The 12,617-nt window shown below is 35.1% G+C and overlaps 1 long non-coding RNA gene across 1 annotated transcript in view; it reads right to left on the bottom strand.

The window, feature by feature from the left end:
* The window catches only part of LOC141416441 (uncharacterized), a 205,325-nt gene that overhangs the window by 54,800 nt on the left and 137,908 nt on the right, over positions 1-12,617 (bottom strand). The window lies entirely within an intron of this gene.

Here is a 12,617-nt window from a genome sequence, read left to right as displayed (position 1 = left end):
ATGATATTCGCATCTACTCTGTTATTTATGGCTAAGCATAATCACCAAGATTAATGACAGATTTTTATATTTATCAGTTCAGAGTCCATCTGTACCCAAACTTTATTATTTCATTCTTCTGTACCACTCCCACCAGAACATAACTTAAAACTTTGGTAACTATGGTAATTATAGTTTTTTTCTGGCTCCAGATAAGGATTATAGTTGACTGTTAGATTTACTAGTATTATATAATATGTGCCACTCTAAACTCCCTATTTCTCTAAGTGTTTTGATGCCTTATGCTGCAGCAGAGAGGAAGATCAAAAGAAAACATACTAGGCCTGAGTCCTGAGAAAGTAGCAGGGAAGTAGGGATGGCATAGCAGAGAGATAAAACCTGAGAAATCTGAACATAAGGAAGGTCACATAACACAGGGAAGGGAAAGTCATGTAGCACTAGGGTAAAGTAGCCAATAAAATTAAATATAACCATATACGAATTAGACCTTGCTTTATGTTTCCGTAACCTGCTTGCAAGGGTATATAAGGTGAAACCCCTTTGTTATTGGGTCTCAGCCCTGAGTCTGTGCTGGCACAATAAAATATTGCTTCCTGCTATTTGCCTCAGAGTCCTGAATCTCTGCTAGCATCTACCATGGTGTGAGTTTCATTTCTGTTTCATTAAGTGTGCACCATTGTTTTCTCTAAGCTTCTGAGAGTCATTCTAGCAACATATTATCCATCTCCTGAGGTCCTTACCAAAGTATTAAGTGTTCTATTCCAGTAGAGTGTTTTCACATCCATAAGCCTTCCTAATCCAACTTTATGTTGAATTCCCCCTTAACTTACTATCCTCCAAAATAATGCTTACTCTTACAATTCCTGCTGATAGGTGTTGGTTACATCCATCAACCTTTTTATATATAATTCCTTTCTTTATTTAGCAGGACCAGCACTTGTTCAGCTTCGGCATCATTTTCAAGCCAGCAAGGAGGGTTAGTGTCTAATATAAAAAAGGACAAATGCATTGCCCTAGATACTCCGATCCTAAATTTCAGTTTCCTGCTTCCTCCAAATTAGAACAATGACCTTACACTGCCAGGGATGAGAACTGAATCTAGAGATGAACTACTTTTAAAATTAAGCCCTGGTCCTAATCCTCAGCCTTTTCTGTGCTCTAACTGCAAAAGGTCAGTTTCTTTTGCATATTGCCAAGAACTCTCTGAATTCTTTGTCTTAAATTGGTGAATAGTCATACTCAGCTTTTCATTGTCTTTCTTCAATGTAATGATTTTATTCAACAACAACCATTGGTTCCTTAGTGCTTAAAATTATTTCTTCCCTCATACTTCTGAAGTAGTTGAAAGCAAGCACACCCATTTCAGAGGCATCCCATTAGTTAACAATAGCTGCCTACTACAATTGCCAGTGCAAGACCAACAGATCAGATCTTTTGCCCTCCAATCAGAGGTGCCCCATTTTACCATATCTCATTTTTATGCCTGCTTCAAGGATATTAACATCTGGTATCACTTATCTGAGATAAGATTCCTTGGAAAGAGATTCTAACATGAAATTTTTGGCAGTAAATTAATTGAGAAGGACATTCAGAAACGGCATATGTGAGAAAGAAATGGTGGGATGTGAAAAGACAGAATTTGAACCATGCTATAATTATAACAGAGCTGCAAAAAAAAAAAAAAATCCCATGAGGAAATTTGAATCTGAACAAAGCCCTTCATATTATGACAAGGTCTTTGAACTTTAGCATCTACCAGTCATTGGATGTGGACTGTCCCAGAAAAAGGGCATAAACTTTGCTGAAGCAGCTTTCTTTGGCTCCTAATAGAAGAACGCATCTGTCAACCATTAGTATCTTCTAGGATGATGAGTACCTCACATCAAAACACCCGTTAGATATAGCAATGTAAAAATTAAATGTCTTTTTCCTTTGTCTTTGGATACAAATAAACAAAAACTATTAATAGTAACTAGATTAGGGCTCGTGATGCTCCCTAGGATCAATGTAAGTTAATGTTGACAAATCCTTGCTTTCTTATGGAATCCATTGGATAGCACACAGGAGCAAAGGAAAAATGATGGAAATAATGAAATAAGATTGGCATGTTTCTTCACTCCAGAGTCAGAAGCAAACAGCTATGTCAGAGAGTTCAGCTATTGAGGTAGTTATGGATTTTTATACACTGAAGATCTCAATTTTATGTTTGATAGATTTTTTTCTGACAAAGCTGATTCCTAACATGAGTTATCCTGGCCTTGTGGTGTAAAATGTTTTTAATATGATGGGAAATGGTGTATAAATACTTTTCTAGAGCATTATTACCAGCATAATAGAATATTCAAGAAAAATACAGTACCTAAAGCAGAGAGAATAAGAAGAAAGTAGCAGGAAATGAAGAGTACATGTCAGCCAAAGGTTTAGATTTGTCCTTTGGAAAAAGTGGCCTCATTATTCACTCTCAACTCAGTTCTCATTTTCCTTTCTATCTCACCTGATAATCCTGTCCAAGATTGCCAGGGTTTAGTTTCATTAAAAGAGGCATTTGAAATATACTCCCTAAATTTTAAAATTTGGTCTGACTAATCTAATTTTTTCAAAAACAGAAGTCACAGCAATTCATTTGTCAAAAATCACAACTTGTCATTCTTTTGTTCCAGCTGATTCCAGCAAACCTATGTAGTAAAAGTGTAGTTGGTTGTCTATGACGTGACAAATTTATTCTTCACAAGACCATGTTAGTGTTCACTTTGGATAAACTAAACATCATCTTGAGAACTTTCATGCATTTATGAAAACAGATAAATAAAAATATCCTTAATCTCTCTGGATGAAATAAAGTGTGTATTTACAAAATGCACTCACAATGGAGAGGAGTATGTCTTTGTTTTCTTACAAAATAGCCTACATGATGGGCTTGACAAACTGGACTAGGCTGACAATTCTATTGGGCCATATAGGAAAACTGGAAACATACTAACAACACTAAACTATTGACATCATCTTGCCTTTGCTCTTACGTGCCATCCGCTGGCTTTTACAAATGAAGAGAAGAAAGTATCCTTAGATGACCTCACAGTCTTTTAGGAGTCCTAAAAATGATTTGGTACAAAAAGAGTTCCTTTCAGTTTCTGGAAAAAAACTCTCTGAACATGCAAACTAATCTTGCCAAGGAAAGGGCAGTTTCTCCATTTTCTTAAAATTGAGATATTTGTTCTGGAGTAATAGTTCTACTTTAAGTAAAATGGGCTTAACCATTTCAGGATCTGTCAATGAAAATAGCTATCCATGCTTAGGTTCATGTCTATTTTCAAACTGTGGTTGATTTGTGACTTGACTTTGGAAGACAAAATGTATTTTGCAACATAAAAAGTAAGTAGGATTTTTTCAAATTTGATTTTAAATCTTTACGGCCATTTGGGACTATAGAGAAAAGAGTAAAGGCATCATGCTTAAGCATCTTTTGAAAGAAAAATAATGGAGGATTAAATGAGATCTATATGTACACACACAGAATAGCTAGAAAGCATGACATCATTCGTATCTATAATGATTTGAGAAAATAAAGAACTTTCCATGTAGAGTTTCCATTCCTTTCTAATTTAAGTATTCTGGAAGCTTTGAAATAAATAAATAAGCAAAACCAAAAAAATGCTAGCAGGGTGAGATCGGACAGAATAAAAGGTACAATACAAATCTATAATTGTAAAATACTTAGCAGCAGGTGGGATACATAACAATATAGGAGCTAGATCAGGAACAGCTGGAAGAGAAGGCAGCAGTATTCTATTAAGTACCCAGAGAGGCCATACATAGAAACATGTTTTCTAATTGATAATAAGGGCATTGCAATGGCTGTTTATCACAACTATGAGTCTTTATACAAGAAAAAAAATGGGTTTAGTAGCTGAATGTTTTCCTCTTTCCCTGGCTACAATGGACATTGAAGCAAACTGGGAAGAGTCTATATAGTCTGATGGTCACTGAATGATCAACCTTATATTCCATCCATACAACTACAATGAAACAAACCATAAAAGATATGATTCTTACAAGTAGTCAGAGGGGAAATAAGCTGTGGGTAGGATATCAGTTAAGGCAACAAGCACTGAGAATGTATCTTTGAGAAGCCTCTCTTAATATATTCGATCTCATATCTACTAAATGGGATAAGCTATAAATGCATCTTTACCCTAATGAGAAGACAGGGAGAAAGTATTCAATAAATTGTATGTTGATCAGAAAAAGAGCCAAAGAAACTCTTGTAGAATGAAAGACAAATGTTAAGTGATATTAAAAAATCTTAAGGCATGAAGACACGCAAGATAATTAATTCTCAATTTCTAACAGTGCGATTGTATACCTATCTTGATGCTTTGGGGTGCTTGCAGTGTCTGAGAATATAAAAAAAAAATTACTGAAACAACATTGATAAAACAGAGATGGACATGTAATTCTCCAGAATGCACTCATCAAGAACAGGAAGTGGGAGTTTCATTTTAACACTAGTCTAGCAGAAGTTTGAGCTGATAGAAAATTTTGAATTGGTGATCACCTTGAGAATTTTGCAATGGTCTTCCTACAATAAGGGTCACAATGATGAATCTTTAATGATAAACTTCAACCAGTTATATCATACCCTGGCTTTTTTACTCATCCCTGTGATTTCACCTCATAATACTTCTGTAGTGTCAAAGTGTTTGTCTTATAAATCTGTGAGTTTAGTTTTGCTACTTTCTTTTTTTTATTGTGATGATCAAGTAAGTTAGGGGCAGTAACAGAATTAAAGTTAGTAGGTCATTTTGGCATCTGATATGGATGGAACATAGTTGTTCTTGAGTCATAAGCTGTGAACAAGATTCCAAAAGGCCACTGCTTATTAAAAAAGCTTTCACAACCATCATCAATGCCAAATTATTTTAATTCTGAACTCACTTTATTCTTCCCTTGTAGTAAGCTATCTTTCCTTTTTATTTTACCATTAATACATAAGTAGTTGAATACTTGAATAGTTGATTACTTGAATAGCTTAATCAATTCTAGGACATTTTCATTCTACAGCATCTGTTAAGCAGCTCTGACCTACATGGTTCTGTGATAAAGTCAATGAATAGTGGTAACTCTCTTTTGAGATTCTGAGATCTCCTCTGTGAGATTCTAACAAGCTTAAAGAATCTCTAGCTCTTCAAAAAATATATTAAAGAACTTCAGGGAGCTTGTGAATAGGTTTATAAATATCTTCTTTCTCCAGAAGTTGATGGGAAATGTGGAGGTATATTCTGATCCAGACCAGGGCATCCTCTCTGACATTTGCAAGGTCTAGGGTGCCTTTCACTTAAACTGTATAGAAACCTTGAAATCAGACTGAGTGGTTAAACTAAAGTTCAGTGAAGTGGTTTCTCCATTTAAGGATGAGAAAGCCAATTCAATGGGTAATACATGTATCAGGAGGCCATGAAGGATAGCAAACAGCATTATTGTTGCAAGGTAAATGATTTTAAATAATAGAATTTTTAATAGCTACTTCACCCTCTGTTTCTTCTTCTTTTTTCACTACTAAGATTTGAACTCAGAGCCTTGAGCTTGCTAAGCAGATGCTCTATCACTTGAGCCATATGCCCCACCCCAGCTCTCCTGTTCTGATTAATGAAATATTGACATTCTGAGATATAAATAGATTGGAGTAAGAATGGTTGAAAGAAAAATAATACTGATGATGATACTTTTACTTAAGGAATCTGACTTTATACATTTTTCCCTGGGAGTTTTTGAGACTCCTTATTCACTATTAGGGCATGGATTATAGTTACTCTTCCACAACCTGAAGCAACCCATTGAGCCGGAGAGTTTTCTAACTCATGGGAATTGTTATCCTTCCAAGGTGCCAACTTTTGTCTAATACTAGACAAAAGATTACTTATTTTTGTGTTACCAGATATTTTTCCTCAAGGAACCTAAAAATGCTATGACTGTGATATATTCATATAACAATATACAAGTTTTCTCATAGATGAGGCAGGCTCTGGCTAGGAGATTTTCTCTCCAACTCAATTCAAACTAATGTACACAGGAAAAATACTATCTACAAACATACTTTTTACATTGAAGTAATTTAGAAACAGAAACAATTATTTTCATTTAACAGAATGCCTGGAGTTCTTAAGCAGGATAAAATTACATTTATTATTATTATTTTTTTAATAGTCAATTATCTTTTGAAAGATCGTATGTCTTATTATGGGTTGAATAATAACCCCTCAAAAGGATATATTGAAGTCACAAACAATTAGGTGATTACCGATGCAATTAGTTAAGATGAAGTCATACCAGAGTATGATGGGTTCCTCCTCCAATATGACTGTGTTCTTGTAAAGAGAGAAGAGAACAGAGCTACAGAGATACAAAGATATAGACACACAGGGAGAAGGCTATGACAGGAGAAATGCCACTGGGGTGATGATTTTAAGTCAAGAAATGTCAAGGATTGCCAGAAGAGCACCAGAAACTAGAAGGTGAGGAAGGATTCTTTTTTCCTACGGTTTCAGAGTGAGCACACCTCTAACAATGTGGCAGTTTTTAACTTGTAGCCTCCAGAGCTTGGAAGCAATGAATTTCTGTGTTGTAAGCCATCCCGTTTGGGATTCTTCGTTATAGTCCTCTTATCAAGCTGATTAATGCATTTACTCATAGAAATGCCATTTCCCATGACCTCCATTCTTTTCTGTAGAATCACATCTCAGTCTGACATATTTTCCTTTTGCCTGAAGGATTTCCTTTTTCATTGTTTCCAAGTGTGGCTCTGTTGATGAAGAATCATTTTCAGCTTTTGTGTTTTTGAAAAATATCTGTATTTTACATTATTGTTTAAACATATTTATGCTGAAGGTAGAATTCTAAGTTGAACATTTTTTGTTGTTTTGTTTTCAAGTATGTCAGTGCATCTCAGTTGCATTGCTTGTGATTTTTAAAATGCTATCACCTTGCTATGCTTGTTCTTCTGTACAGAGCATGCCATTTTTATTTGCTTTTGAGAATATTCTTATTATTGATTTGGGCAATTAATTCTCTCTCTCTCTCTCTCTCTCTCTGTCTGTCTCTCCCTCTCCCTTTCTCCCTTTCCCCTTGTTTACTTGCAGAGCTGGGAATTGAACCTAGGGCCACGTTCATGTGAGGCAAACATCTACCACTGAACTACATCCAAGCCATGTTTTCTCCCTTTAAATAGTGGAAACTCAAATCACTGATAACTGGACTGCAGAGCCTTTCCTCCATATCTTCCTGGTCCTTTGTTTGATTTTTAAATTTGTAGTGTTTTCTCTGTTTCTTAACTTGGAGTCAGTTTATCTTTGGCTCACTGGCCTTCCTTCTGTTGATTTGAAACCTTAAAATTTTTATTTTTAGTTTAGAATTTCACAGTAACATATTTCCTTTTTATTACTTACATTTCTCTGCTGATATTTCCTGTCCTTCATATGACTGTACTTCCTTTTCAGACCTTTAATGTATTTGTAATAATTGCTTTAAGATTTGATCTGCAGACCAGGCATGGTGGTACATGCCTGTAATCCAAGATATGAGGGAGATAGAGATGGCAGTATCACAGCAGAGGCCATCCTGGTCAAAAAATTAGTGAGACCCTATCTGAAAGAATAATCTGGGCACTGTGGTATACAGCTATAATTCCAGCTACACAGGAAGCAGAGGTTAGAATGATCTGAGTCTGAGGCCTTCCCTGAGAGAAAAATAAACTACAGCAAAAAGGGCTAGGTGTGTGGCTAAAGTGGGTAGATTTCAAATTGGTAAAATACAGCAGTTATTAGAGTTTAACAGGCCAGTAGCCCATACATTTTAGTGTTTCCTTACATAAAAAAGGTTATCTAAAAATATAGCAATTTACATAATAAGTTTTAAAGGCTAGGAGGAGGCAGATGAGGAGCTAAATATCTAACCTGGTTTTGAATGCTCCAAAACATATAAAAATATGTATTTATATGAAAATTGATGTTGCTAAAAGCATTGTATGATTAAACGGGAATAATAAGTCTTTTCTCAAGGGTTTTCAAAAGATTATTTGTGAGAAAGAAATAGCTTTATAGTCTTTAGTACATAGTTAGAGAACATATCTATATATACCTGTGATCATCAAGCATTGTCAAAATACCAGATGCTGGGTGGGGTGGTGCACACCTGTAATACCAGCACACAGAAGGATTGTGAGTTCCAGGCCTTCTGGGATACATAACAAGACCACTTTCAAAAAAGCAAATAAATAAGTAAAATAATGAACAGATCCATTGTATACTGTGCACCTTTATATACTACTGTTGTTTTTCCAAATATTTGTAATATTATAATTTTAGTAACATACTAACATTTTAATGATACAGCATTACAGTTAATAAAATATTTCTTTTAAAACATTACTAAATACAAAGTAAGTTTTAAACAATGAACCATGACAATAAATATATTCTTAAAGAACAACTTATAATCAAAGAAAAGATTAACAATTTATTAAAGAATTTTATAAATGGGATTAAACCACTCTAGTTGACATATAATCTCAAATAAGCATACAATGCATCAGTATACTGAGCTCCAGCATTTTCTTCTTCCACACACATATTACTATCTTAGTAAACTGTTTACCCACTGTTATGAATAAATTGTCTCCAGTTCCAAATGTCTCTGAAATCTGTGTCCCTCATTCCATTCTTAGAAGCCCTGCCCCAAAGAAGACCCTCTGTATAGTTTACTTATGGATTCTACATTCTTCATCTTCCTCCCATATAACACTCTTATATGATCAGTTTGTCCTGAAACTCTCAGAGACTCCTATGTGAATCTAATTCAGTAATTCTTTACAGTCAGTAAATAATCAAATGCAAAGGTATTTAATATTTGGTTTGATTCCCTCTGTCTCATTAGTTGGGACCCATTGTCTTTTATGCCAGGTAATAGGTAAACTTTATTTGCTTTATAAATATCTGATGGATTAAAAACAAGATGTTTCATTTGGTGGGTTAATGCTGGCATGTATTGTTTCATTCATTGCATACACATTTATTTTTTGAACACTTAATGTATTTCAAGAGTGGCATGAGCTCTAGAAAATTTTAAATCAATTAGATAATTCATGCTCCCATAGACAGTTAGTTACACAATTTTAATCTAGTATGATAACCTTATACAAGAGTAATAAAAAGTACATAGAACACAGATATTTTAATCTAGAGCATAGATAATTTACATGTTAATGAATGAGGACATGTTAGTCTTGTAGCAGAGAAATGTGGGGTGTGTGAAAGCATGCCAGATAGAAAGGATTAGCTCTGGAGCAAATTGCATATATTCTGATATCACTGGAATGGTGCAGGAGTGAGTCAAGTAAGATGAAAAAAATTAGCAAGGATCAGAATGTAGGAGCCCTAGTACATCAGTACAGAAACTGGTTCCTATACAGATGGCAGTAGGGAAACCATTAAATAATTTTAAATTAATGGCTGACATAGTTATATTTGTCATTATTTTCTTTTTGAAGATTATCTGGTTCTATTCTGAAATGTTGATTTGAAGATAAAAGCAGAGAAGCCTGTGAGGAAGATGTTGTATTAAACAAAGAAAACTAATAGTGTTGTAAGATAGTCATAGAGGGTGCTATTTACAAAACAGGGTATCCACCTGGATGCAGGAACATTTTCTTTGCAGGAAATATTAATTAGAAAATAAGTTGTAAATCTTTACATGAGTAAACAAACTAAATGATTCTGCACAACCCGTGTGAATTTCAAGTCCATGTCATATACATAAAAGGTCTAATAGGCAATCAAATATACATATTATAACTCGGAATAGGGAAGAGTCATCAACTCAACCCAGAGGTGCACTGCTGCACACATAACCTGATGATGCCACCTGAATGTGGCAACACAAATAATTATCTATTTCTGCCCATGCCTCCATTTGAAGGGGCTAGAAGTCCACTGACTTCTCGGTATTCCTCTTTCTTTGATAGTACACACTTCTCTGTCTTAAATCATTACATCAGTTAATCTCTATAAGGCTCCATTGCAGCATCATTCATTGTCAGTCATGGAAGCTTTCTTTACCTGCAATAGGACAAATATTTTGATGATTTTTTTGACCACAACTTGATTTTCAAATGAAGAAGCACGTTCATGTTCAATAACTTGTTTGGACAGGACAAAAAATAAATCAAAATGAAGGTACTGGATTTTAACAGTCTGAAATAATATCTGATGCTCTTGATAAAGCACCACTTTTGGTGGTGCTTTAAGGGAATGATAACCATTTGATGTAGGCAGAGGATGATTCAATGCATTGCTACAGCATTTAATTGGGGTGAAAGTGATTCAGCTCCTTTAACATAACTCCTCCATCTCTCAGTATCCCAGTATTAGAAAAACCTTAGCAGAGATAAAATATTTTTTCCACTGAAGAGCTTTGATATTATAACAAGTTAATTTGATGAGTTGATAATTTTAGTGGAGACCACTTATTTATATCATGTATCTTTTACTCACACAGCCTCTGCATTTCTAAACTTTCTGATCATAATAATGTCCCTTGCCTCGGATGAGCTTTTAAATCCTTTCAAATCTGGCCCTACTCATATGCAGATTTACCATGAAGGTAATGGTGCTTGATATTCAGAGTCCCTGTCTTGCACATGTCTTCTCTAAAGCCCTGGGAATGACCCTAGCACTGTGTTCACATATTATATGTGAAGGTAGAAAAAGTGAGGGTTTTTTTTTTACCATAATTAGAATCATCATCCTTTCTACACTTATCCACCATCTGTCATTCTTACTCTTTTATCAAGTGGTGTTGAAATTATTGCTGGATTTTTGGAATCCAGCTAAGGGAAGATAAATTGACAGGACATGAGGTTTGTGCTTAGTGAGGTATATTTGTGAAGTTCTCAATCAGTATCACACATGGTTAAGTTATTGTCACCTGATATGGAAATGACTTTAAGGAATACTGCTATTCACCATACCAGAATCACATGATATCATATCAAGCAGCATAGGGTCTAGAGATATTTTGGATGTCCTAGTGTCTGTAGTCACAATATGAATGTAGTGGAGAAGAAACAAGGTTTGAAACATAGCAGAAAATTTTGTGAAGGATTTTATACTCCTTAGAAGAATAAAACTATAGCTACAGTATTTGATTCTTGTGATTCCTAGTCTAAATTGCCAATAACTAAAAGCAAAATTGTTATGGTAGAAAAAAGGCATAGAAAATGATACATCAAATCCATTACCATGTGAGGAGCCAATTATAAAGGGTACAGTCAAAACATGTAGAAAAAAGGTGCCATAGAGTTGTCTCTGGCACTCAATAACAAAAATATTCTCTCTCTGCACTTTCATTAGCTTTTCCGACTAGTAAGTTGTTGTTATTACCTTGGTTATATTATGAATGTCCCCTAAGATTCATATGTGGAAGCCACAGACTCCAAGGTGATGATATGAAAAGGTGGGTCCATTTAAGAAGTGATTTAGGTCAAGAGACTACAGCACTCATGAGTGGGATTGGGTCCCTTATAAAAAATGCTCCAAAGAGCTGCCTTGGTCCTTCTACCATGTGAAAACACAGCTCAGAGGAACCATCTATGGAAACCTGACCATGGCTACAAACCAAGTCTGCCAGTCACTTGATACTGAACTTCCCAGCCTCCAGAATTATGAGAAATAAATTTCTGTTGTTCACAAGTCACTCAATTTATGGTATTTTATTAGTAACCTGAACAGACTAAGACACATTTTTAAATCCAAGCAAACCTTTCCTTTTGTAATGGAGATAATGTATAGTCACATTGTCAAAGCAGAATTCTACAACTCAGATATCTTATATCATTAACAATTTCAAAGATGTAAGATAATATGAGATACAAACTAAGCAGTAAGGGCCTTTTGTAGAATTCTCTTCTTACATTTGGGCCCAAGTTAACACAGGCTATCCCTAAGCAAATTGTGTAGTCAAATTCCTTACAGAACGAAGACGTTTTGATTCTGATGCATCTTCATTTTATACATAGACAAATAATTCATCTGATATTTCCCAGGCATTCCATAGATTACAAGTTTATTTACTAAAAGGGGCTCAATAAAGTTGACCTTTTTGTGTATGTGATAATGTCTCCTGAATTTGCTCTCTTAGTATACTTTTAAATAGATCACAAAGACCAAGTGGGTCTTCCTACACCACCCTCTCCTGTAAACCTGTTAATGTTTATTTCTGCTTATGGCCCTAATCAATTTCATTTTTTCTAGTGACTTTGTGAATGGGGCCATCAGGATTCCTAGAAGGGGAACAGAATTTTGAGCAAAATCTGAATACTCTTGGTGGCTTTCTAGTGTCCTTTTTCTTCCAAAGCTTATAAGAACTTAGTTTTAACTTTTTCCGGTTCACATAATTCCAGACGTTTTCACAGACTGAAACTAAGCCTTCAATTTCAGTTGGCTGTATCAGTCAGCTTCTGTTTGTCCTCCAGAGCTTCCTCCTCTGAGGCATCTGTGAGAATCGTGTCATCAATGCAGCGCACAAACTCTCCAGTGGTTACCAAACTCAAGTCCTACCTCATTAGA

This window comes from Castor canadensis, chromosome 14, assembly GCF_047511655.1.
Source record: "Castor canadensis chromosome 14, mCasCan1.hap1v2, whole genome shotgun sequence".
NCBI classification, from domain to species: Eukaryota; Metazoa; Chordata; class Mammalia; order Rodentia; family Castoridae; genus Castor; species Castor canadensis.
Note: the sequence above shows the minus strand (reverse complement) of the source record. Positions and strands in the feature narration are given on the sequence as shown.